General features: G+C 49.6%; 1 protein-coding gene and 1 long non-coding RNA gene across 3 annotated transcripts in view; both read left to right on the forward strand.

The window, feature by feature from the left end:
* The first annotated feature begins 1,361 nt into the window (after positions 1-1,361).
* On the forward strand, positions 1,362-5,488 carry LOC117014717 (uncharacterized). The gene is made up of 4 exons (XR_004421592.1): positions 1,362-1,397; positions 2,625-2,740; positions 3,769-3,878; positions 5,129-5,488. It is a non-coding gene; the product is annotated as an uncharacterized LOC117014717 (long non-coding RNA).
* An 8,204-nt stretch (positions 5,489-13,692) lies between these two features.
* Positions 13,693-22,582, forward strand: part of SLC6A17 (solute carrier family 6 member 17) — a 45,968-nt gene continuing 37,078 nt past the window's right edge. The window contains exons 1-2 of one of the 2 annotated variants that reach the window (XM_033092843.1): positions 13,693-14,112; positions 21,666-21,797. The gene's annotated coding sequence lies outside the window, so the exon portion shown is untranslated. The remainder of the gene's footprint in view (positions 14,113-21,665; positions 21,798-22,582) is intronic. The other variant, XM_033092842.1, reaches the window with a different exon arrangement.

The following is a 22,582-nucleotide window of genomic DNA, read 5'->3' on the forward strand; positions in this document are numbered from 1 at the left end:
TAGCGCAGAGCAGTTCCCAGGGGCCAGCCTCCGCAAGCTCTGATGGCTGAGAGGCTTTGGGGGGGCAGAAGGATGACCTGGAAGTGTTCGGGGCTCACATAAGGAGCTCCTCAGGGTAAAAGGAAAGTGTTTCTGAGCCTCAGGGCTGGGGAAGCAAGGCCCTGTTTCCAGCTCTGTTCTTGGGGTTTGGCCTGGAAGAGCAATTCCTTTCCCCAAATCGAGGCAGCTAAGAGTGAGGACACGTTAGGCTGGGGATTCTAAAATAAGCAGAATAATCCTGGCTGGCCCACAGCTTGTGGTGACCTCAGGGACAAACACAGCGTGAAGGCCATCATGATAGGAGTCGGGGTCACCTTCCCTGCTGGGCTCCCGGGCAGTTCTCACCACTGTGAAGAACAGTCACCCCCACATCAAACTTCAAGTGGACCCAGTTCCCAGCTGGATCCCCGGGAGGCTTTTTGGCTCCATTACAACCACTCGATGAAAATATCTCTGTTCAGTGCTGGGAACTTGGTTCCACTAATTGACTTGTATCCTGTCCAAAGACTGTGCACATAACCAGCCCAGAATGATGCATCATCTTTAGCAAAAAGATTTATTATGGAATCTGCAGCACCTTCCCATTTGTCTGGAGCAGAAAGAAGAATGAGTCTCCTTGCCAGGAGTCAGTCATCCTTTGTCTTCAAAGCAAATTCCTCCATGGTTGGAGGCTTCCTGGGCCCAGGATGAGGCCGGAGGCCAGCTTCCTGGCCATGGTCCCAGAGTCCCGCAGTCTCCCTCTCAAGAATCTCAGCCACAGGCTGCAGGGAGCGAGGGGGAAAGTGGAGCACTGGGTTTACCAGCCCTGAGCTCTAGAACTGACTCTGCCACCAGCTGGCTTGTGACCTTGGGCAAGTCACTTAATACCCTCAGGCTTTTGCTTCTCCGTCTGTAAAACAGAATTGGTGATTCCTGCTTGAACTATCTTATAGCAGATGTGGATGAGGAATCGTTCATCACCTGCCTTGTAGAGAGGCCACATGACTCATGGTTGGGTGGATCTGGGTCAAATCCCAGTGCTGTTGCTTGGTTATGTCACCCTGGACAAGTTTCTTAACTTCTGTAAGCTTTCGTTTTGGACAATGAGGATAGTAAGAAGTGTCTACTTCGTAGCGTTGGTTGTCGGGAAGACAATGAAAAATGCCCAGGAGCCCTTAGAATGGTGCTGGTGCAGGTCGGCGTCCAGTCCTAGCAAATGCTTTTCTTACAGTCCCGCCTCCTGGGGAAGACAGGATGTCTGAGCGGTGATGTCGGTTGTTGTAAGATCGGCCCATCGTGTCACTGAACCGCTCATAGCTGTGAGGAAACAGCTTTGCAGAGGACAGGACTTACAGCCACCCAACTTGTCGGTGGCAACGGTGAGCTTTAAACCCATTTCTAGCTGACTCACGGATCTGTATTTTTTCTGCCACACCACACTGGCTTCTAATATTGTTGGAGAGAGTGAAGATGGTCAAGTGAGAGTATAATTGACAGTGAGGATGCAGAAGCCATGGGACCGGGGGGACTTGTGTTTATCCCACCCATGCCACATTTTAGCTGTGTGACCACAGACAAGTCACTCACCCTCTCTGTCTCATGTATGTTAGGTGCTTAGCGCCGTAAATGGTGTTGCACAATGATTGTTCTTGTCGGCATTGCCACTAACAGCAGGCTGTGCTGTGTGAAGGACAGCACCAGGGCCAATAATAAGTACTCACCGAGCTGCCCCGGGGCATCCTGTGGGCAGGAGGGAGTGGCGTTGAAATGGGGCTTTGAAGGACAGAAAGGCTTCTGAGGAGTGGAGCCAAGTGGGAGAAGCTTCTAGGCGGGCGGGATGGTGCACAGGAAGGTCCCAGGTGGGACGACTCAGGGAATTCTGGAGCAAATGACATGGAGGCTGGGGACCCACAAGGAAATGTACCCATTCATGTACCCCCAAAGACCACTGCCATTTAACTGTGTGCCAGACACTTGGTAATCATTGCCTCTCATTTTCACAAATGTAGGTAACATTATCCCCTTGTACAGATAAGCACCTGAGGTCTCAATAAGCTCCCCAAGGTCACATGAGGGAGGGACAGAATCGGGTCTGTCTCCAAAGCTGTGCTCTGTCTGCACCGCCGAGCTAACACCAACTAGCAATGAGTGAATTTGTGCTTCCACCTCGTGCCCCTGCTGTGAGCCGGGGGAGGGGCGTATAGAAACACATTGGGCACCGTCTCTGGAGTCCAGTAGCTGGCGGTCTTGGTAAACACACAGCGTGGGTGCTCAGCTGGTGGTGAAACCCAGACGAAGTGCGGCTGCTCACGGGCCTGCACAGACCTCCCTCATCAGACTAACTGGTCTCACCTTTGAGGTTGAGGATGGCTATTATGGCCAGTCTGCAGTTGGTGGGGCAGGGGCAGGTGGGGCGCTGTGTCCACAGCTCCATGGAGACGCGTAGGTGATGCATAAGGAAGACGGAGCCCTGGGCCACTCCAGCTGCTACCAGCCTCCAGTACGGTGGGTTTCAACCTCTGTGGAGCCTGCAGGACATCTGTCCCAAGGCTGGGTGACGACACAGCCCACTGCTGATATCTGTGTTTGTTCTCTGTCTCTTTCAGGAATATAATATTTCAAGGCAAGAGTTTCTTTGTCTTCTCTGAATCCATCTCCTCCGGGACTCTTCACCACTGGCTGCTTGAACCCACGTGACTGAACCATGTGAATCAGCTCTCCGGTAGGCAGCGTCCTATCCTAAGGCTTGGCCAGCGTTGCCCCCTCCGCCCACTTCAGTCAGAGCACTGTCCTCCTGCCCACATACCTGGTCCTGTGCCACAACCTGATATCCCTGAGAATATTCCTTGGGCCCTCCTCTGCACCTCCTCCTGGAAGCCTTCCCTGACTTCTGTAGCCCACCTTAGGCTGAAACATCTCTGGAGCAGAACTTTAACTGGATTCTCTTCTATTTGCTTATCCATATATACCTAAGCAGGGCAGCTCTGTGAGGGAAGGACGGGTCTTTTCCTGCCTTTTCATCTCATCCTCAGCACCAAGCAAGAAAGGGCGAAGGACTGGGTGATGTTTGAAGGATTCAGCTGGATGGGGGCAGATCTGGGACATTTTGATCAAAAAAGATTTCCAAGGATTACATCTGCCTTTGCTCAGACACTGCCGGACTTCTCATGATTTATTAGCCCCTCTCTCCTCATTTATCGGCCAGGGGTCAGGGGCCAAGGCCAGTCCTGGCACAGACTAAATGAGCTGTTTTCACCTTCTTGGAGGCCCCATGACTCCAACCAGGTGGGATAACCTGGGAGCAAAGGTACCCGAGTCCCACTCACCAGTCACACATCTCTACGGCCCTTGCAGCCACAGGCCAGAGCTGAGGCTGAAATATGTGAAGAGGAGCCTGCTGATGTCACGTGCCACCGTTCTGTCCCTAGTGTTGCAAATGACTTGCCATGTGACCTTGGACAAGTCACTTTTCTGCATCTGATTTTCTTCCTCTGACAAAGGTAGTGGCTTAGAGGTGCAGGGGAAGTGTCTTCCAGCTCTGAACTTTTGCTTCTCTGACTCAGAATCAGGGATGTCTAAAGCTTCTCAACTAAAAATGTCCCTAACCTGACAGGCAGCTTGGAGAATCAATAATTCTGTCAGAGCATCCTTGCAGTGAAGCTAGAATTCTGCAGTCTCCTCCCAAGACTGGGCAATTTTTCTTTATTCATTGTTCATCCTCATTCTCCCTCTCCTCGTCCCTCCCTCCAGCCCCCTTCACCACCCCACCCCCAAACCAGGATGCTGCAACTTGCGGTGAATGAAGAGTGGCTGGTCATGTGGTCTGGTCACCATGGTGACGGATCCCCGCAGACAAGAAGGTAGGCATCAAAGTCACATGAGAACCCTGGAAAACTGGCTGAGGTATTTATAGTAGCAGGCTGGTGCTTTTATGGAAATGGGTCTATATTTGACTCTGGTATGGAAAGCTCCATGCTGGCCCTGGGGCAAGGCAGGTTTTACATCTGATTCTCCCTCCCGTATCCTGCAATCGGGGCACACAGCCCCCTCCCTTCCTCTTATGACCTGGCACATTCCCTTCCCCACCCCATACCCGGTTGCTATGGCTCCTACAAGAGCAGACCCCCCCTTCTCTTTACATTGAACAGGCTTCCTTCACTCTGGGAATTTGGGGGTCCCAGAATGCTGGGCTTGTGGGCAATGGGGGACACCCTCCTTCACCACTCCCCTGAGTACCAACAAAAGGAACGTTCTTGCGGCTCTCAGTAGATAGTAGGAGATACTCTGATTACTCAAAGCGGTTGCCACTTCTTTCTTCCTTTGAAGTTTGGAGGTAGCTGCTACAGGGAGGAAGTATACAATCCAGCACAAGACTTGGAAGGGTTCAGCCACGCAGCCCTCCATGGGTGTTATAGCCACGTTCCAGAAAAGCAAGCGAATGCTAACAGGAGCTGTCATTTATTGAGCACTCACTGGATATATGTTATCTCATTTAAGCCTCACCGCACCCAGTAATACAGATACTGCTGTTATCCCCCTTTTACAAATGAGGAGAGGAGCTCGGAGTCAGAATAAGAATCTGCATCTGTCTGATTCCACCGTCCAAGCAGAGTGTGTCTGAATGGAGGGTTAGGAGGGGAGGTGGGGACCCAGGAGAGAGAGAGGGAAAGGGGCAGTCCAGAGGAGCAAGGAGAAATGCGTTTTGCTATTTTAATGGATGGGTAAGAATTGCACATCGTCAAAAAAATGAAAGAGTAAAACTAAAGTAAGTCCAATTCTAAGGTTCCCTTTCCAGGGTCCTCCAGCCCCAGTCCACTCTGCAGAAAAGTCACTGTGGAGTTTTAGGCACTCCCTTTCTAGAGATCTCATGTGCAGATAGAAGCAGATATAGATATTGAATATAGACGGTACAGGTATAAAATTCAAAAGGTATATGATGAAAAGTAAATCTTTTTTTCCATACCTGCCCCCAACCCCGTAGTTCCTTGCTCTAGAGGCAAGCACTAGTATTAGTTTCTTATGTATCGTTCCAGAAATATTTTATGCCTCTACAATACACAAATGGTCACACCCTCTCCACACCATTCTGCATGTTTTTTTCATTTAACAGTACATTGTGGAGATGTTTCCAAACCAGGAAAAAGAGAGCATACTTGTTCATTTCGATGACTGCAAAGAATTTCAGTGCATGGAGGTACCATAAATTATTTAAACAGTTTCTTGTTGATAGACATCTAAATTGTTTCCATTTTTTAAAATTACAAACACTGCTACGGAATATCTTTGAAGAATGTCTTTAAACAAACACATGTGCAAAATGAGTCTGTGCTTTTGATAACTATGGTCAATGGGCCGTGGGTATGTGCCTTTGTAATTTTGATAAATATGGTTTAATTATCTTCCACAGAGACTGTACAATTTAATTCTTCTCCCATTAACAGCACGAGTGTTATTGATCTTTTTTTTTAGTGTATTTGCCAACCCAATAGGTAAAAAATTGTATCTCAGTTTTCAATTTGCATTTCTGCATTACGAATGAAATTGAGTATCTTTTTATATGTGTAAGAACTACTTGTATTTTGTTTTCTATGAACTTTCTATTCATATCCTTCTCTCTTTTTCTTACTGATTTTTAGGAACTCTTTGTATATTAAAGAAATACCTCCCCCACTCTTTAAGCAGTCACTGAACAGATATCTCTATCTAAACACCTACCATGTGGCAGGACTTTCTAGCTGTTGAGCATATAGCATTAGTCTAATTGGGGAGCAGACAACAAGCAGATAAACGGGAAAGTGAATTGAGTGCAAGATGGTGAGAAGTGATTTGGAGAACAAAACAGAAGGTTAAAGGGAGTGCCTGTGATTATATCATGCTTAGGTCTTCTCCATCCAAAATTATAATGATTTTCCCCACATTTTTAAAGTACTTTTATGGTTTCATTTAAAAAAATTAGACTTCTCAAAGGACAAACTTCTGACTTTAATGATCTTCTCTATTGTATGTTTGTCTGCTATTTCATTAGTTTCTACATTGTCTTTATCGTATCCTTCCTTCTGTTTATTTTGGGTCTATTTTCCAAAGTTCTTGAGATGGTTGCTTGGTTCATTGATTTTCAATCTTTCTTCTTTTCTAATACATCGACTTAAGGCTATAAATATCCCTCTAAATACTGCTTTTGATGCATCGCTGTGGCTTATTTTTGTACATGTATTAATCTTGATATATATACAATATTGATATATATATATACAATATTGGTATAAGGAAAGTATTTAAATTTACTTCTTTTCGAATGGCCAAACCAATACCATTTATTTAAAAATCTGTCTCCCCCTCCATTCACTTGAAATATAATCATCATCATTTCCTAAATGACTGGATCTGGGTTCACTTCTGGACTTTGTGTTCTGCCTGATGTATTTCTCATAAGTAGGCCCATATTGATTTAAAATTGTAGCTTTATAATATGCTTTACTCCTCGTGGGCTAATTCCCCACACCACACACATTACTCCCCCTCCTAATTTCCCTGACTCTTCTTGTTTCTTTTTCCATAGAACCTTAGAATCAGATTGTCTGGTTAAAAAGAAAGAAAGAAAAAAAAACCAGCTAACACCTGTTTGCTATTTTCGTTGAGTCATTTTAAAACTATAGATTAATTTAGAGAGATTTAACATGTTTACTATGTTTTCTCTTCCAATCTAAGAACATGTCTTTTCTCATGGTCAGACCTCTTTTGGGATCTCTCAGTAGCATTCAGATGCTTTCTTTATGTAGACTTTCTATACATCTTTTAATGTTTATTCCTAAGTATTTTTCTTGTTTTGTTTGTGCTATTGTAACTGAAGCATTTCTTATATCTTCTCACGGGTTATTGTATATCGGAAGGTTATGATATTTTGTATGTTAATTTTGCATCCAATCATGTTACCGAATTATATTCTCTTCAGTATTTTTAGTTGTGAATTATTTTTCAAATGAAGTTTTCAGTCTTTAAAAGGAGAGTGCACATTACATTGAAAAAAACCCCAGGAGAGGTGGCTATTTCATAATTCAATGAGTTAATAAGTGTGAGCTGCTTGGCACATTTTATGAGCTACTGGTCATAGTGACAGTGGTAATACAGCTTCGAGTCTATACAGGGTCTTATCTTATTTAATCCTTACGATAACCCCAGGAGGTTAGAGAACAGATTACACTTTCCATTTCCCAGATAAAGAGTCTGAAGGTCAGAGGTATGAAGGGATTCGTTGAAGGTCACCAGGCAAGGTAGTGCTGGATCAGAACCTGAGTTTATCTGACTCTGTACATTACGCTGTCTCAGAAAAAGAGGATGAGGTCAGTCCTTTTGTGAAGGGAAGGGTCCTTTGGAATCACTCCTTTTGATTTGTCTTCTGGGTGTGCATGCAGAGGTGTGTTTAGTTGGGGCACCCTACCCCGCTCAATAAAGACTCTATGGAGTCAAATTCTCCAGGGCAGCTTTCTAGACCACTGAGAGCCAATGAGCAGAAGACGGGGTGTGGTCTGCATTTGTGTGGCGCTCCTTGTTCCTGTGAAGAGCAGTCCGCTCCTCCTGTCTGTTACCTCAGTTGCCAGCCTCCTGTTGCTGGGGGAGGTGAAGAACCAAGTAGTTCAGAGGTCGCTTGAGTCACAACGAGGAAGGTGAGGTGACCAGTGCCAGAAAGAATTTGGAGACCTCTCTCTGGTCGTCCAGGGTCTCTGACCCCTTGCTTCCTCTCTCCTCAAATTCCTCCTCAAGTCTCCCCTCTCCCCCAACCTTGTTCACCACTGGGTTCTCTCAGACCCTAAAGTGACACATCTATTTTACTGGCGAGGGAATTAAGGTCAGGACTCTCTTGAAGCTGCTGTGAGGTGAAACCTGGGAATAGAAATTGGGGTCTCCTCTCAGGAAATAGAGATGCTTCTGAAGGGTTCTGGATTGTTACCTCCCATTGAAGCCTACATAGGAGGTCATAATCATGCTCTAAAACTTTCAATGGCTCCCTATTACCTTCCAACATAAGTTGAGGCTTTCCATCCCGACATGTCAGGCTTCCACTTTAGAGAATCCAACGCGCCTTCTGGCTTTATCTCCTGCTCATCCCCGAAATGACCCAATTGGATCCAGGCCTGTGAGGTTGGCGACATTGCGAATTCCTTCAGGAGCTTGTGCCCGCTTGCTCTCTATTTCTTTACAGTGCTCCTCTAACTCCAGGGAGGAAGCTAAATGGACTTGTGATAGCCATCCCTTCACCTGAAAATTATAATTCCATAAATGCAGCTCCAACCTAAGTTAGCTGTTTCAGCAGCCATTTCACATTGTTGCTTCATTTTCATAGCTTAAAATAAACTAAAACTCCAGTAATTTTTCATGTAAACTCTGATGAAACCGAGCATGATGGATTTTGGGAAAAAACAGAAATGTAAAAGGTAATGAACTCAACTGTGCTATTTCTACAAAGATTCTTACTTGCATCTTTAAATATATATTGAGAAAGAGAGAGTGAGATAGAGAGACAGAGAGAATCCTATTCCTTGTTCTAAGCAACATAATACTCAGAGCTGAAATCGAACTGAACACCAGCTCCAGGTGCTCACAAAGCCCCGTTTTCATTTGCTTTCTCTTGTATCTTCATGAAGGTCATCATTGTCTTCTCACCCCTGGGACTGCTTTGGGGCTTTTGTTAGGCTCTGGCCTATACAGAGGAATGTTGTTTAGCTCTTTAACACCTTCCAAACTGTCCTTGGTTGATTTAGAAACCCTGACTCTGAACTCAGCCATAAGCTGACTGAGCTCAGTGTAGTGCATGGCACACACTAGTTTCCCCCAAATATGATTTACTTGGATTTGAAAACCCGACTGCTGCCTGTAGACAGGACCAGGAGGCTCGGAGCTGTAGGAAGGGCTGCCATCCCCCAAGGCTGGCACCAGATGAGCTGGGTTGAAGGGGCAGCTGCCCCCCGTGTCCTGACTCTGCCCTGGGAAGTCCCTTCCCCGTTCGTTCAAGTTCTCACGGCTCCCTTCTTAACATATGGCTCAAGTCTGGACAGGTGACTTTCTAGACAGTGTGGTTTGCAAGGCAGAGCTTCCTCCTTGGGCTCAAAGTTCTGTTCATACTACCCAAGACCCCAGGACAAAGAGTTCTAGCCTGAAGCACCCCTCACCCCCTAAGCTCCTGGCGCAGCTTCTAACTATGGCACCATCACCATCATCATTATAGCAGCAAGAGTTTACTATGTCCCCGATTGGCTGTCATAAATGCAAAAATCTTTTCATATTGTTATACTTGGAAACTATAAAAAATATAAAATCTGTTATACTTGGAAAAAATCTCATTTAATGCTCAACACTCTATGAGTTAACCCTATTTGTATTGTTAACCCCATTTAACAGGCAAGGACACTGAGGCCCTGAGAGGTCCCAAGCTACTGCTAACGGGATGAGACTAGGAACCCTGGCACCGTGACTGCAGGGGCCCAAGTTTTTAACTACTGCATGGCCCTGCTCCCTCACCCCTGTTTCTCAGAGCTGAGACCTCCTTTTCTCACTCATTTCCTAAGTCAACACCGCACATATGCTCCATGTCTTCTGCTGATGCCAGTGGATTGGTAGCCACGTGGAGCCTCACTGGAAAAGCAAATACCAATTTAGTAGGGATGGCCGTCAGGGGCTAGGAAAGGGAGATAAGGAACCAGAGGTGCCATGGAGACGGGCCAGCCCCGGAGAAACTTGGAGCTCACGTTTTCCCTTCCATTTCCATTCCCTCAGGGACTTACACCAGCATCAGCCTCTTCCTTCAGGTAAAATTCCACAGGCCCACGGGGACTGGCTTTCTCCTCAGAGGCCACAACGGGATAACCATCTCTGGCAAAGAGCCGCAATCAGCGGAGCGTGTCTTCTGAAGATACACTTATCCAGTAACAGAGGCGTGTGGATACTTTCTTGTCAGCTGAGCTTTACTTGTTTATTTTTTTATAGGATAAATGCAATTTCTTTCTTTTTTATTATTAGTTTCCGGGGTACAAAACAGCATAGCGATTAGACATTTATCCTGTCAGCTGTGTTTAGATTCTGCACCCTAATTGGATGAGTTTGCCCACCCTCTTTGCTGAACTAACACAATTCATCCGGGAGGATGGGGACCCTATGATGGCTGTGGGAAGAGAGCCGTTTACGGCTCCTGCGTCAGGGGTGAGGGCATTCTCAAAGGTGTGAGAGAAGCATGCGCTCACCAACCCTCCTGCTACCTCCGTCATTATTCGGTAATTTCAGGGCCGTTCCGGTTATTTATTGCTGTGTAGCAAATCACCCTACAGCTTAGTGGCTTCAAACAACAATTATTTTTTTTTCTCTCTCTCTCCTGGTTTCTGTGGGTCAGGCATTTGGGAAGGACTCAGCTAAGCAGTTCGTCTCGGCTCCGTGCAGCGTCAGCTGGGGAGGTTGGCCGGGGCTTGGAATCTGCTTCCAAGAGGACTCACTCTCATGGCTGGCAACGTGGGGCTGGCGGTAGGTCAGGCGCTCAGCCAGGGCTCGGGGCTGGGGGCCTCAGTTCCTGTCCATGTGGGCCTCTCCGTGGGCAGCTTGGGCTTCCTCACAGAATTGTAGTTAGGTTCTAAGAGCAAGCACCCCAAGAGAGAGATTGAAAACCACCATTTTCTGATGGCCTGCGTTCAGAAATAGGCACGCATCACTCCTCCTGTTCAAGCAGTCACAGAGTCAAAGGGAGGGGACATAGCCTGCCCTTCTTGAAGAGCGCATGGTCAAATAATTTGGGGGCCATTTTTAAAGACATCCACACAGGAAAAACTAATAATTGTGCCATGGAGAACAAAGGAAAAGCCATATCTTAGCATCTGTGCGTTTAAGATACTCAGAAACACAAACACAACTGGTGAACGGCAACTTGGGTGGTTTCCCTGTGTCCCGAGAAAAGCCACAGCCAACACTTCCTCGTACATCTCACTCCTCAACGCAGCCGGGGGTAGTGGTCCTGAGGTTCCTTTTGGGGAAAGAGAAAAACTAGGAGCATTACTTCAGGGCCTTTCTTTTCAGGAAGGCAGACTTGGGGAGCAGGCGGAAGGCAACCAAGCTAAGCCTTAGTTCCCCCATTGGTATGATGAGGAGACTAATAGTACTTACCGCATAATATCATGTTGCACAATTTAAATATAGTTCTATAGGCCTGGTAAAAGGAAGAATCAGTTTTCTGGCTGTTCAGAGGAGAGACGGTCACTGAGAGCTGCACGGTTCAGGAAGACTTTGTCGTGGAAGCCTCTCTTCCCGTTTCCGTCTCAGGGCCTCCACTATGGCTGCATGCCCACTTCTCCACGTGCGCTGTCATCAAGGACACCTTCCAGGTTTCATCCCCTTTAAGGTGGCTGCAGATTTGGGCACTGAGGACGGCCAGTTCCTTCTTGAACTTTTCAGTTTCTTTTGTGGTATGCATTGTCCTCTCACCTCTTAACTCCTCCTGTCTGTCTCCTTTCCTGACCCTTCTTGCTCCTCCGACGCCTTAGAAGTAATCACTGCCCCCTTCCCTCAAGCTTCTGTCCTCTTGCCCATCTTCTGGGTGCCGCCCCGGAGGGCCATCTTTCCCTCTGCTTCACCACCCCCTTTATATTAATATTTATGACCCCAAGTCTGTATGTCTCCAGCCCTCTTTCCTTGGCTTTATACCCATAGTTGTAACCACACTTCATCTATTCTTTCAGTAAATCTTTATGGAGCGTCCATTCTGTATTGAAGATGGGCGTGGTCCTTGTCCGGTGGAACTTACACATCCGCCAAGGTGACCATTATTCAGCAGCCAGTCACCTGTTACGTACTTAGTTACGATCATGACCAGGGCTACAAAGGAGAAGAAATGTGTACCTGGGAGGCTGACTGAGTTCTTCTCCGTGGTCAGGAGAGGCACGAAGCAGTAGGGTCCGAGGTGAACTCTGGGTGAGTGTGCAGGGAGCCCGGGAAGAGGAGGGGGGTGCGGCAGCTTTCCGGAGTAGAGGGCAAATGGGCTGAAGGCTGAGTCAGGAAGGAGTGGGCGAGTAGGAGAGCTGAGAGAAGGTCAGTGCAGGTAGTGGGCTGCAGGGAAGGCCATGGGGAGAGGAGTGTGAAACGAGGCTGAGATGAGGCGGGCCTTTAAAGGGCCTGTTAAAGACGGGGGCAAAACTCTGCAAGCTTGAGAAGGATGCGATCGTATTTGTGCTTCTAAAAGAAGGGGCTCTCTTTTTGAGGACATTTGCATAGCAACCAACTTTGGAAGATGGAGGGAGTGTCTCTCCTGGGGAGGACAGGTTTATTTGCAGTCCAGTATAAAAAGGATAATAAGTATAACGACATCTGGGGCAAAGGTTGGGCAGTTTTGCTTGCAGCCCATTAGAAAACATTGGGGTTTCCTAAGCTTGCAGTTCCTCAGCATGTGCAGTAACACCTGGGCCCGGTCCCACATTCCTCCCATGGGACTTGGGGGTCAAGGGAAACTGATTTCACTGTGAAGTTCATGCTGCCTGCTGTGCCACGAATAATAAAGTCCTTTGTCTCCGGTCCAGGAATCTCATGTCTTCTGCCAGCAGCCATGAAACTCTGGCAGGCTAACTTGTTAGAGTGCAAGGGCAAACTCTCAGAGCCTTCAGCGTTCATGACAATCGTCCTATTGCCTTTCAGCAGGACTATGGGGACAGCCTCCACCTCCTGTCCCTCCCAAACTCCAGTCACTAATGCCAAGGTCCCTTTAATGTCTTCCATAGCAGAGGTAATTCATCCCAGACTCCCCAAACTGCCTTGCAAGGCCCTGGAGCATGGTTCCTACCTCCCTACCTTCATCTCCTATCACCCTACCCCTGCTGCCGCTCAGGTAATCATTCCACCTGCACGCCTTTCTCTTCTCTTGTGTCTTTGCCCTTGTCATGCTGTCCCCTTCAGACAGATCATCCTTCTTCCCTTCTGTCTGTTAAAGTCCTGTTCACCCTTTGGGGCCAGGATCCTGTCTCACCTCTTCCATAAGGTTTGCCTAGAGCCCAGGCAGAATTTCCCTCTCCCTTCACTGTCCTCCACTTGCCTGGCCACAGGGTCTTCCGTCCTTCTGCCTTGTCGTGTGGCTATCTGGGTAAACCCCACTCTGGGTAAACCTCTGCCAGAGGTTCCGTACTACCATCTCTGGGATATTCTCAGTCCCTGCAGCCCATGCATACAGTAGGACCTCAATAGATGAGTGATGTACTGAAGAGATGAACTGCACAGGGAATGGTCTTGCAGGAAGGTAGGATGGAAGGATGGTGGAGCGGCAAAAGAATTCCAAGAGAGGAGAACAGAGGGGACAAAAGCATGGAGGTGCAAGTGGCTAGGGTAGGGGAAACAACCACTTTGGGTGGGACCGCATTCATGAAGGGGGGCCGAAAGAGATGGGCCTGAAAAGATGAAAAAACATGGCCCGGGGCTCACGAGGGCCGTGGTCACGGGGACCCCATTACTCTCTGAGGCGGAAGCCCTGGTGACGCCTCTCCAGGGTCTGGATCGCTTGGCCATAGGATTCAAGAGGCTGCTCCCGGGGCAGCCCCTCTCCCTTTCCCTGCCCACCCTCTCCGCCTGCGTCGGCAATCATAGCCTCACTCGCAGCCCCAGAGCCTCGCATTGACGCTAGCCCGCGCGTGAGTCAAGCCTGCGTCACGGCGCCCCGCCGCCAGGGTGGCCTTTCGGAAAGCGAGGGAACAGTGCGCGTTGCGCTCCGCCCAGCTCCGTTCCGCTCCGCAGAGCCGGAGGGACCAGGGAGCAGGGAGGGCGGCACTCGGCTCCGGCTCCCTCAGCCCCACGCGCTCCCTCCGCCGCGGGGCCTGGGTCCCCGGGCAGCTCCCCAGAGGGCTGAGCGCACCGCGGGCGAGAGCTGAGCCGCGACCCGCGGCGAGGGTGGGAGCGAGGAGCGAGCAGAGTCTCGTGCACGGGCGCGCGGCTCCGGTCCCCTCCCAGCCCCGGCCGGTGCCCGTCGTCGCCAGACCGGGCTGCCAGTGGGAGGGGCTGTGCGCCCGCGACCCGCCGGGGACCGCAGCTGTTCAGCAGGAGTGCTCCGGCCGGGTCCGCGCGACGGTACACTCGGGACAGGTGAGTCGCCGCCGGTCGCGCCCCGCCTGGCTTTATCAGGTCAGCCACCGCAACTTTAGCTGTTCCGGCCCCGCCCCAGCCAGGAAGGCCTAAGAACCGGGGTGCGAGGCGGCGCTGCCTGGGTATCCGCCCGGCCCTGCAAGAGCTGGGGCTCCTCTTGCCTCTCCAGCCTCCGTTGCCTGGCGACGGAGCCCGGAGGTGGGGGGGTTGGCTCCTCCGGCGCATCGGGGGTGCCTAGCGTGGTGCTCACGTGTTGGACACCGGCTCCAGCTTCCGGGGCTCAGATGGGCCCAAGAACTCCGGAGGTAATGGGGCAGAGCTGTAGAGGCCAGCGCCCGAGGACAACCGGAGAGGAGGCCCGGCTGGTCTCGCCGCCTGGAGCTGCGCGCCCAGGGCGAAGTTCCCGCCGGTGGGCTCCTGCGCTGCTGGAGACCTCAGCCCCAGCCCCTAGGCTTCAGGCCTGTGACCTTGACAGTAACATTGGCAGGAGAAGCAGAGTGCTCACGCCCGAGATGAATATTTAATTCCCAGCCCTGGGTCTGGTCCTCGCTGAATTCGGAGTTAACGGGGAGCCCATGCACCCTCCAGGGAAGCGCATGTCGGAGACGGGTGACGTTCGTTCGTGGGGTGCAGGTCTAGAGGGGGCGCCGTCTCGAGAGACAGGCCTCTGCCACGTTCATACCTGTGCACACGGTGCTCTCAGGCGATGCTTGCAGGACTCCAGGGGCGCAGCCGCCGTGGAAGGAAGCCCGGTGTTTCCTTTTAAAGCCCACAGCCCTGTCAGGGCTCCGAGTGTTCAGAAATCCTGAGGCCACTCACTGTACAGGACTCAGTTGCTGTCAAGAAGAGTTTGTCTTTTTAAAAAGAATTTGATGTCATCCGTCTTTCCTTCTTTGAGAAATTTTTTAATGGGCGCTTTGGATGATGGAATTTCTAACCAGAGCTACCTTTGGGGGCAATTAAGCTGTGAAGGCAGGCAGGTGGGGTTGGGTTGGGAGATTCTTTTGAGGGTAGGGCCCTTGTTAACAGGAACTTCCAGAAACTAAGATCCAGTAATGGCTCAATCAATCAATCAATCAATCAATCAATCAATAAATAAATAAACCAAAACTTTAGTTAGATCCTGTTAGGCCATGCTGGACATCCTGATTGATGTCTGGAGAACAAGGTCACAGGGTGTCGAGGTTAACAGTGGGGGGGCTTCTTGTGTCTTATGCTGTGCTTCCATTATCCTGTGGTCTGTGAGGTGGACCCATCATCTGGGCAGGAAGGGCTTTGAGGTCACATCTGATTGTCCTTGGCTGTGGCCCATCTATGGGGAAATTGGAGGCTCCAGCTCCTCTGCTGGCTTTTTCTCGAATGGAGCATCTGTGGCTAAGTAGGTGGTGAGTTTCAGCGAATCCCTACAGCTCCGCCTGGAGGATGAGTCAGTGCGGGAGGCAAATGGTGCCCACCAGCTCTGACTGGAGTGCGTTTGTTTGGCTGGAGTCACACACCGAGTTGTGTCAGCTGCTTGTGAGTTGAATGAGGTTTGGTACCCGGACTTGTGAGTGGGAATAGCTGTTGCTCCCGGTGTTTGGGGGCCACTGACCAGAAGTGGGCAAGTCCTCAGAGTGAGCTAAGCGGAGCTCAGGCTGCCTGTCTCCTGGGCAAGGGTCCTAGAGCTCTGACCCCCCAGGAAGGTGAGCAGGGCCAGGTTGCGGGGAGGGATTGGAGGAGAGTCTGCCGGTGAGGCTCTGTGATTGTGGTCAGAATGGCCTAATACTCTGCCGTGAGCCAGTGTGGGGTGACCTTGGGCAAGTCACTTTACCTCTGGAGCCTTGATTGCCTCAGTTGAGAAACAGGGATGCCTATGGTGCCTTTGCCGCAGGCTTATTTTGAGCCCAGTGTAGACACATACCAAATGCGTATTACATGTGAGTTCCCAACTCTTTCTTTATGGGCCTTATCCAGAAATGGTTCTTTCTCTCCCTGTCCTTGCACCTTGGTGTGAGAGGGACTGTGGAGACCAAAGAAAGTGGCAGGGCTTCACATGTGGTTGAGAAGGACCCATACCTCAGCTTCAAACTGACCTGCTTCCAACCCTCAGTTCCCCACAGGAGACCCTGAATGGGGAAGCCCGAGGAAGAGCAGGGCTGAAGGTAAAGGGTGGGGGCAGGGCTTGCTGCTGCTGGCTCTGCTGAGTGCCCCTGGCTATCTGGGATAGCTCCAGAGCAAGACTCCAGCACAGACCTTGACTCCTTAGGCTTGTTCATGACTGTGGCCTGGTCCCAAGTTACAGCACTTGCTGGGTGGACTTCAGGGGTCCCTGCCCTTTGATCACGTCTTGCTATTGCCCTCCCCATCTGTACTATCCATAATGGAGTTGGAAGCTGCAAGACAACTCTCCAGGAGAGGTGAGGCTGGCCTTTCCAGGAGAAGACAGGTGTTCCCTGCCTTCCCTGAAGGTCGTGGGCTCCTTGCTTCCTCCTCTGCTGTGTATCTAGACTTGGTGCTGAACTAAGATGTGGGTGCCTCAAGAGTGGAAGAAGACGGTGCAGGAAGAAAAGCCATGCTGACCCAGGGGACTCCAATCTGCTCCTGGAAATGTGTACATGTGTGTGTATGTGGCACATGCACCCTGAAAGCATTCCCTTTCTGTTGGATCTGGCAAATTCCAAGGATGCTAGAGACAGAGATGAGAGCATTCCTGAGAAGCAGGCCCTTTCTGTCTGTGCATCTTCCCTTCCCTCAGACTCCTCTCCTGTTCAGGTTTGCTGCAGCAGGGCAATCCATCCTTAATCCCTTTAAAGCTGCTAAGATAAGCAGCAGAATAGTTTAAAGGAAAGATGCACTGGGGCTTTCATCCTAGAACCCGGTCTGAGTTATCACTCGCTCCCAGGCTGGGCTTCAAGAAGCCTCACAGACACGCATTAGGAGCCCTGGGATGGGGGGAAAAAGCTAAAACTGTCACTCAGCCCCCGCAGAGACCTTTGACGCTAGCTTCCCTTTACTGGTGTCCCAAGCTCCCAAAGCTGAGAAGCACAGAACCACGGGTAAACCTGTGTAAATACAAGCTCCTGAACTCAAGTGGGACAGTTATCTGTGGGGAAATGCCTACTTTGTGAGCTTGTAGGAGGGGTGGGTATAGTTCTGGATTCTAGCAGCTCACGCCATGCTTGGCATATAGTGCTAACATCCAGCTTTTTACTGAGGCTTCTGCACTGTGCCAAGTGCTTTATTCATACACCGTCTCTTTAATTTTCACTATAATCCCAGGAGACAGATACTACTCTCTGAAGTTCACAGATGTGGAACTTGAGGTTCAGAGAGGTTAAATAATTTGCTCAAGGTCACCGAAGTAGGGAGTGGTAACCTGAGAATTTGAACTCAGGTCTGTCAGATTGCAAACTTCCTTCTCTTCACCACTGTGCGTTATGTCTCTATCATAAGTTTTTTTTATAACGCTTGCTGAGCACGTAGGCATTTACTCAAATGAAGTTGTCTAAACATGTGGGTCCAGTTCTTTAAGCTAGTGCCCTGAAAAAGGGGGAACTGAGGCTCCCGCAATGGGACAGTGATAGGGAATGGACATACCTACACTTCCAGTGTGGGGAATGTAGTTCACTGTTCCAGGTAGGTTGGAATCCAGAAGAAGATCCCAGGCTCCATCTTGGTGCTTTATGGTCCTGCCTGCCTTTCTCTTCCTGACCTCTGTCTCTGCTGACCTCATTCCCTTCCAGTTTGTCCAAGTCAGGGGTTGGGGCTGGGAGCAGTGGGAGAACTCAGAGCAGCAGACTGGATGTTGCCCTGAGGATTTTTGCATCTGCACAATCAGGATGGCCAGTCGCTGGTGGGAGCTCTCGTATGTCAGGTTTCTCTGCTGGAGAGGATGTGCCAGGGACTTTCCAGCAGTTTCTGATGCGACCCCAGAGCAAAACTGCTAACACTCCGGGATTATTTACAGCAGCTGCTGGCATGGGCTGCTGAGAGGGACACTGCTTGCTGCCTGGTCTTATCCCCTGGAGAGCCACTCTCCTCACCTTTGGGGCTCTGCCACTTGCGTCCTTGGCTATTCTGGGAAACTTGGCACCTGCTTCCTCTTGCTTCTCCATCTCTATTCTCACTGAGCAATCACCACCATGGAGGAACAGGTCCTTACTGTCCTCGCCTGCCTGGCACCTCCAAACCATCCTGACCTTGGTGGGAAGTTCCTGTAAGTGAGGGTGGATAATGGGCATGGACGCATTAGTACGCCCCTGACCCCCCGAGGATACAAAGAGGTCGTCCCAGAAACCGTTGCTCCATAGGTAGCCATTTAGTGGAGACAAATGGCAGTCCTTTGATAATTCCCCCACACCCACTCCCTGCCATGAATAATGTTAAAAATTAAAACATGGTTCATCTATGGATAAATCCAGGTATCTAATATGTATATAATTAGATATTCACTGTGTACAGAAAACTTCCATGTGAAAACATAATAAGCTCAGGTGCAAGATGGGTTACTGCGTTACGTTATTCCCAGGTTCAGAACCAGGTATATTTCGTTAGAGAATAAATATGGGTCGGGTGAGCCTTGGGCAGCCCGAGTCCCCAACTTGGGGGGTGAGGCTTAAGGCCCTGTGTGCTCTGTGGCTTTTTGCCGAGTGAGAGGGGGGCAAGGGTAGGGCCCGAGGAAATAACTGGCCCTGGACGCATGTCATCAGCTACATTTGTCCCACTGAGCTGCCACTCTGCCTTCCTGAACCTACTCCTGGCTCATTTGAAGATAACAAGTTGCCTCTTGCTGTACTCCATCATTTCAAATTACGGGTTTAATTAGAATTTCTGCTGGATTCTGTGCACCACTAATTTGCCACCGAATCTTTCGGTTGCAAATAGAATTCATTGGCCCACACCCCAAATTCCTGCTGGTTGCATTTTCTCTTTACTTATTAGACCCCTGGGTTCCTGTGGTTTTAAATCCCACGCCAGGTGGGGAGTGCTCTTCAATAAGAGCTACCTTTCAAGAGGTGTGAACAGTCACCTGGTGGCGTGACTTCATCAGGTGCTGCCAGGTGAGTACATGGGCAGCGAGGACATGGGCCTTGTGTTTGGGGGGTGGGGGCGTTCTAAAGGAAGGAGAGCCAAGCTCCTGCGCTGGGCAACCCCCGCCCTGGCTCCCAGAATGGCCTGGTGGGCACTGTCCACGGTCCTGGCACATCGCTGAGACAACCTGCCTGCGGGGAATTTGGGGACTCCTTTTGAACAGATGGAAGGAATCTCCTTGACCAGTTCCCCAAATTGCTTTATATTGTTGGCTTTGGGAAAGAACCTGGCCAAGTGAGGAGGCTCCTGACCTTAGGGAGAAATGATGGTAGATGGATTCACCCTCGTGTTCACTTGGTGAATGAGACTCAGGTGCACCACTTTGCAATGCAGCATAGCACGTTGGAAAACGTCCTAACCAGTGTCACAGATGGGCAGCATGTGGACCACAAATGATGATGCCTCCACCCCTTGGAGTAGCCTGGAGTCGCCTAGGGTGGTGGAGCCAATGCGAAAGATTGGAAAGCACTAGTATATTGGAGAGAACATGGGCTGCAGAGTTTGGGAGACCATGGTTCGAATCCCCATTCTTCCCCTTCATGGCGGGGTAATCTTGTACCTGGTAGTTATCTTCCCTTAGCCTCGGCTTCTTTGTTTGTAAAATGACAATTACATTTCATCCCAAGTTATTGGGGGTGTGAATAATATATGTAAGCATAGTAGGTCTTCAAAAAGGCTTGCTCCCTGCAACCTGTTCCTGACAGGAGTGCTTTTTTCTTCCCAGCCCTCCACAAAGCTGTACTGAGGCTGATGAGGAAAGAGACACAAATATTTCTGATTCTCAGGAAAGAGACATCATGTTGGGACTTTAATTAAGGGTTTCTGATCACTATTCCTTCAAGTGCTCTTTAGCAGTCTTGTGGGTGGCTCAGGTAATTGGACACCCTTGGTTCCCTCTTCCTTCTCTGAGACAAGAGAGAAGAGAGGCTTTAAGAAAATCCAGGTCAGAGGATTTAGGCAGATACTGTGAGGACCCATCTGTCACCACCATGGGCCTCCCATGATGAGGCAAAAAGGGAGTGAGGCCTTCACTTGTTGCTCCTGGACTTTTCATTTTCACAACTGAGTTTTAAAAACAATTCATTTTCCAAACTGAGACAGTCTCACGGATCTCCTACCCGTCTGGGCCCTTGTGTGTCCTTCAGCACCCTGGTGTCTTCTGTTTCCCTCTTGTTTAAAACCTAAACCTCATCTACCTGTCCGGCCCAGGTTACCATCATCTCTTACCTTCACTCCCTGTTTCTTCACTTGTCATCCCTTTTAAAACAGTTGGGTCATATCACTCCCCCGCTCGAAAACTGCCAAGAACTTCCTGTTAACCTTGACAGGAAAGCAAAAGTCCTTTCCATGGCCTACGAGTCCTGCCTGCTTGGGGTTCTAGCTATCCTGCTGTCTCAGTACCTGCCACTCTTCCCTTGCTCAGGATGCTCTGGGCATGGTGCCCTCTTTTCTGGTTCTGATACTCACCAAGCATGCTGGGCCTGCCTCAGGGCCTTTGCACTTCCTGTTCACTCTGCCCTGAGTGCTTTCCCAGGATATCAACATGGCTCATTCTCTCACCCTAGTAGGTCTTATTCAGAGTGCTGTCCTAATCTCCCTATATATTGTAACATCCCTGCCTCACTACTCTTTATATCCCTTACTACATCCCTCCCTCCTACTCTTTATAATTTATTTATTTGATTTATTTATCTACATTATAAATATAGTATGTGCCTATTTATACACTATGAATTATATATTTGTCTGATTTTTATCTGTCCCTTTGCACTAGAAGTCCTACAGGGCACGGACTCCGTTTGCTCTGTTCACTGCTGTACGAGAACAGGGCCTGGTCCATAGTTAGTGTTCAGTAAATATTTGTTGATGGAAGTAAAGGAGAGGAAGGATGGCAAGAGGGAGGGGAAAATACAGAATTTTTAAAATCCCCCCTCCCCCAAAGAGAACTTTTAAAATCCCACATTTCAGCAGTATCTCTAGTTCACAGGATTCTCTGGGCTCCGTTCTCCTCCAGCCCAAGAGGGAGGAGGGAAATCAGTTGTAACCAAGCACCTGCCCCCCCTGCCAGCCCCCATCCACACCCTCAAGTCGCACGTGCACTTTTCACATCAGTTCTGGGACGTTGTGGGACGGGGGTGGAGGCGCCCCTGTTGCTGGGTGAGCCCATTTCTCCCATGTTCTCACAGGCTTGTGCTGTGCCCCCCGTGTCATCTCATTTTATCCTCACGACAGCCCCAGGAGGTCGGAGGCTCATCCCCATCTTTTCAGGTTCAGAAGCTGAAACCAAGAGAGGCTGGGTGCTTTCTCACAGACTCTTAGGCAGTGAGTGGCCCCAGGACTCAGCTCCAGGTTTCCCTGGATCCAAAGCCTATGGCTTTCCTGTGACCGTGTCGTGGTGGAGAGGCAGGTCCTCGTGTCAGATGGTTGGTGGGGACCCAGGGCCTCCACTCTTTGACTGTGTGCCTTATTTCATCCATCCCAAGATACATATTTTCGCACATTGCACATCCTGTTCCGATTTTAAGATGTGACTGTTAACGACGTCTTAAAGTGGCTGGTGGTCAGGAGGCAGTGGCGACTTCATTGGGTGAAAAACCTTCCACTGACCCTTTCAGGTAAGTTCAAGAGAGTACCAGCATTAACACGCCTTAAGTTCAATGAAAGATAGGCAGTTAATCCCTCTAAGCCTCTACTTCTTCATCTGTAAAATGGGTATAATGGTGATCCCAATCGCATACAGTTATTAGTGGGGTGAAAGGAGGTAATGGCTGCTCCACAGAGCGGCTCTGCTCTGATGGAGTCCACCCTCAAGACTATCGCCTGTGTGCTCTTACTGTCGTCGTTATTATTACCACACCCACTCTGCCTTCAGAAGTTCCCTCCTCACCTAAATTCTAGTGCAAGGTTAATGTGTCCATGGGATGGCCTGGTGCTGCTCTTGCTACGTACCCCATGCCACACATTCCCCCCCATGTGAAATGGTAAAATGGTTTGCCCTGGTCCTACCCGCATTTCCCAGTGCCAGTTCCTCCCTCTCGGGACCATCTGCCCCTTTTCTTACTTCCCTTCTTCCTTGGCTATGAAAACAAAATACCGACTGCAGAGAACACACTTGGAAAATGCAACAGGAAGGTGAGACAGGCTGCAGAAGATTCTACTGGCTCCTTTGCCGGAGTTGTTTGGAAAGGTCCCACCAGCCCCCGGGAACACTCTGTGCCAAGGCTGTGCCCATCCGGTGTTTATGTCTTAGACGGATCCTGTCTACAAAGTGGAGAAAGTGAGGCATGAACAGTGGCTCCTTGTAAGAGGCAAAAAGTCAATGAACAATGGCCGAGCAATACCTTAGCTGTAAACTGCTGCTTGGGGCATCCTTGGGGATCAGATGTTCTTGGGATCAGAA

Source organism: Rhinolophus ferrumequinum, chromosome 22, assembly GCF_004115265.2.
Source record: "Rhinolophus ferrumequinum isolate MPI-CBG mRhiFer1 chromosome 22, mRhiFer1_v1.p, whole genome shotgun sequence".
In the NCBI taxonomy this organism is placed as follows: Eukaryota; Metazoa; Chordata; class Mammalia; order Chiroptera; family Rhinolophidae; genus Rhinolophus; species Rhinolophus ferrumequinum.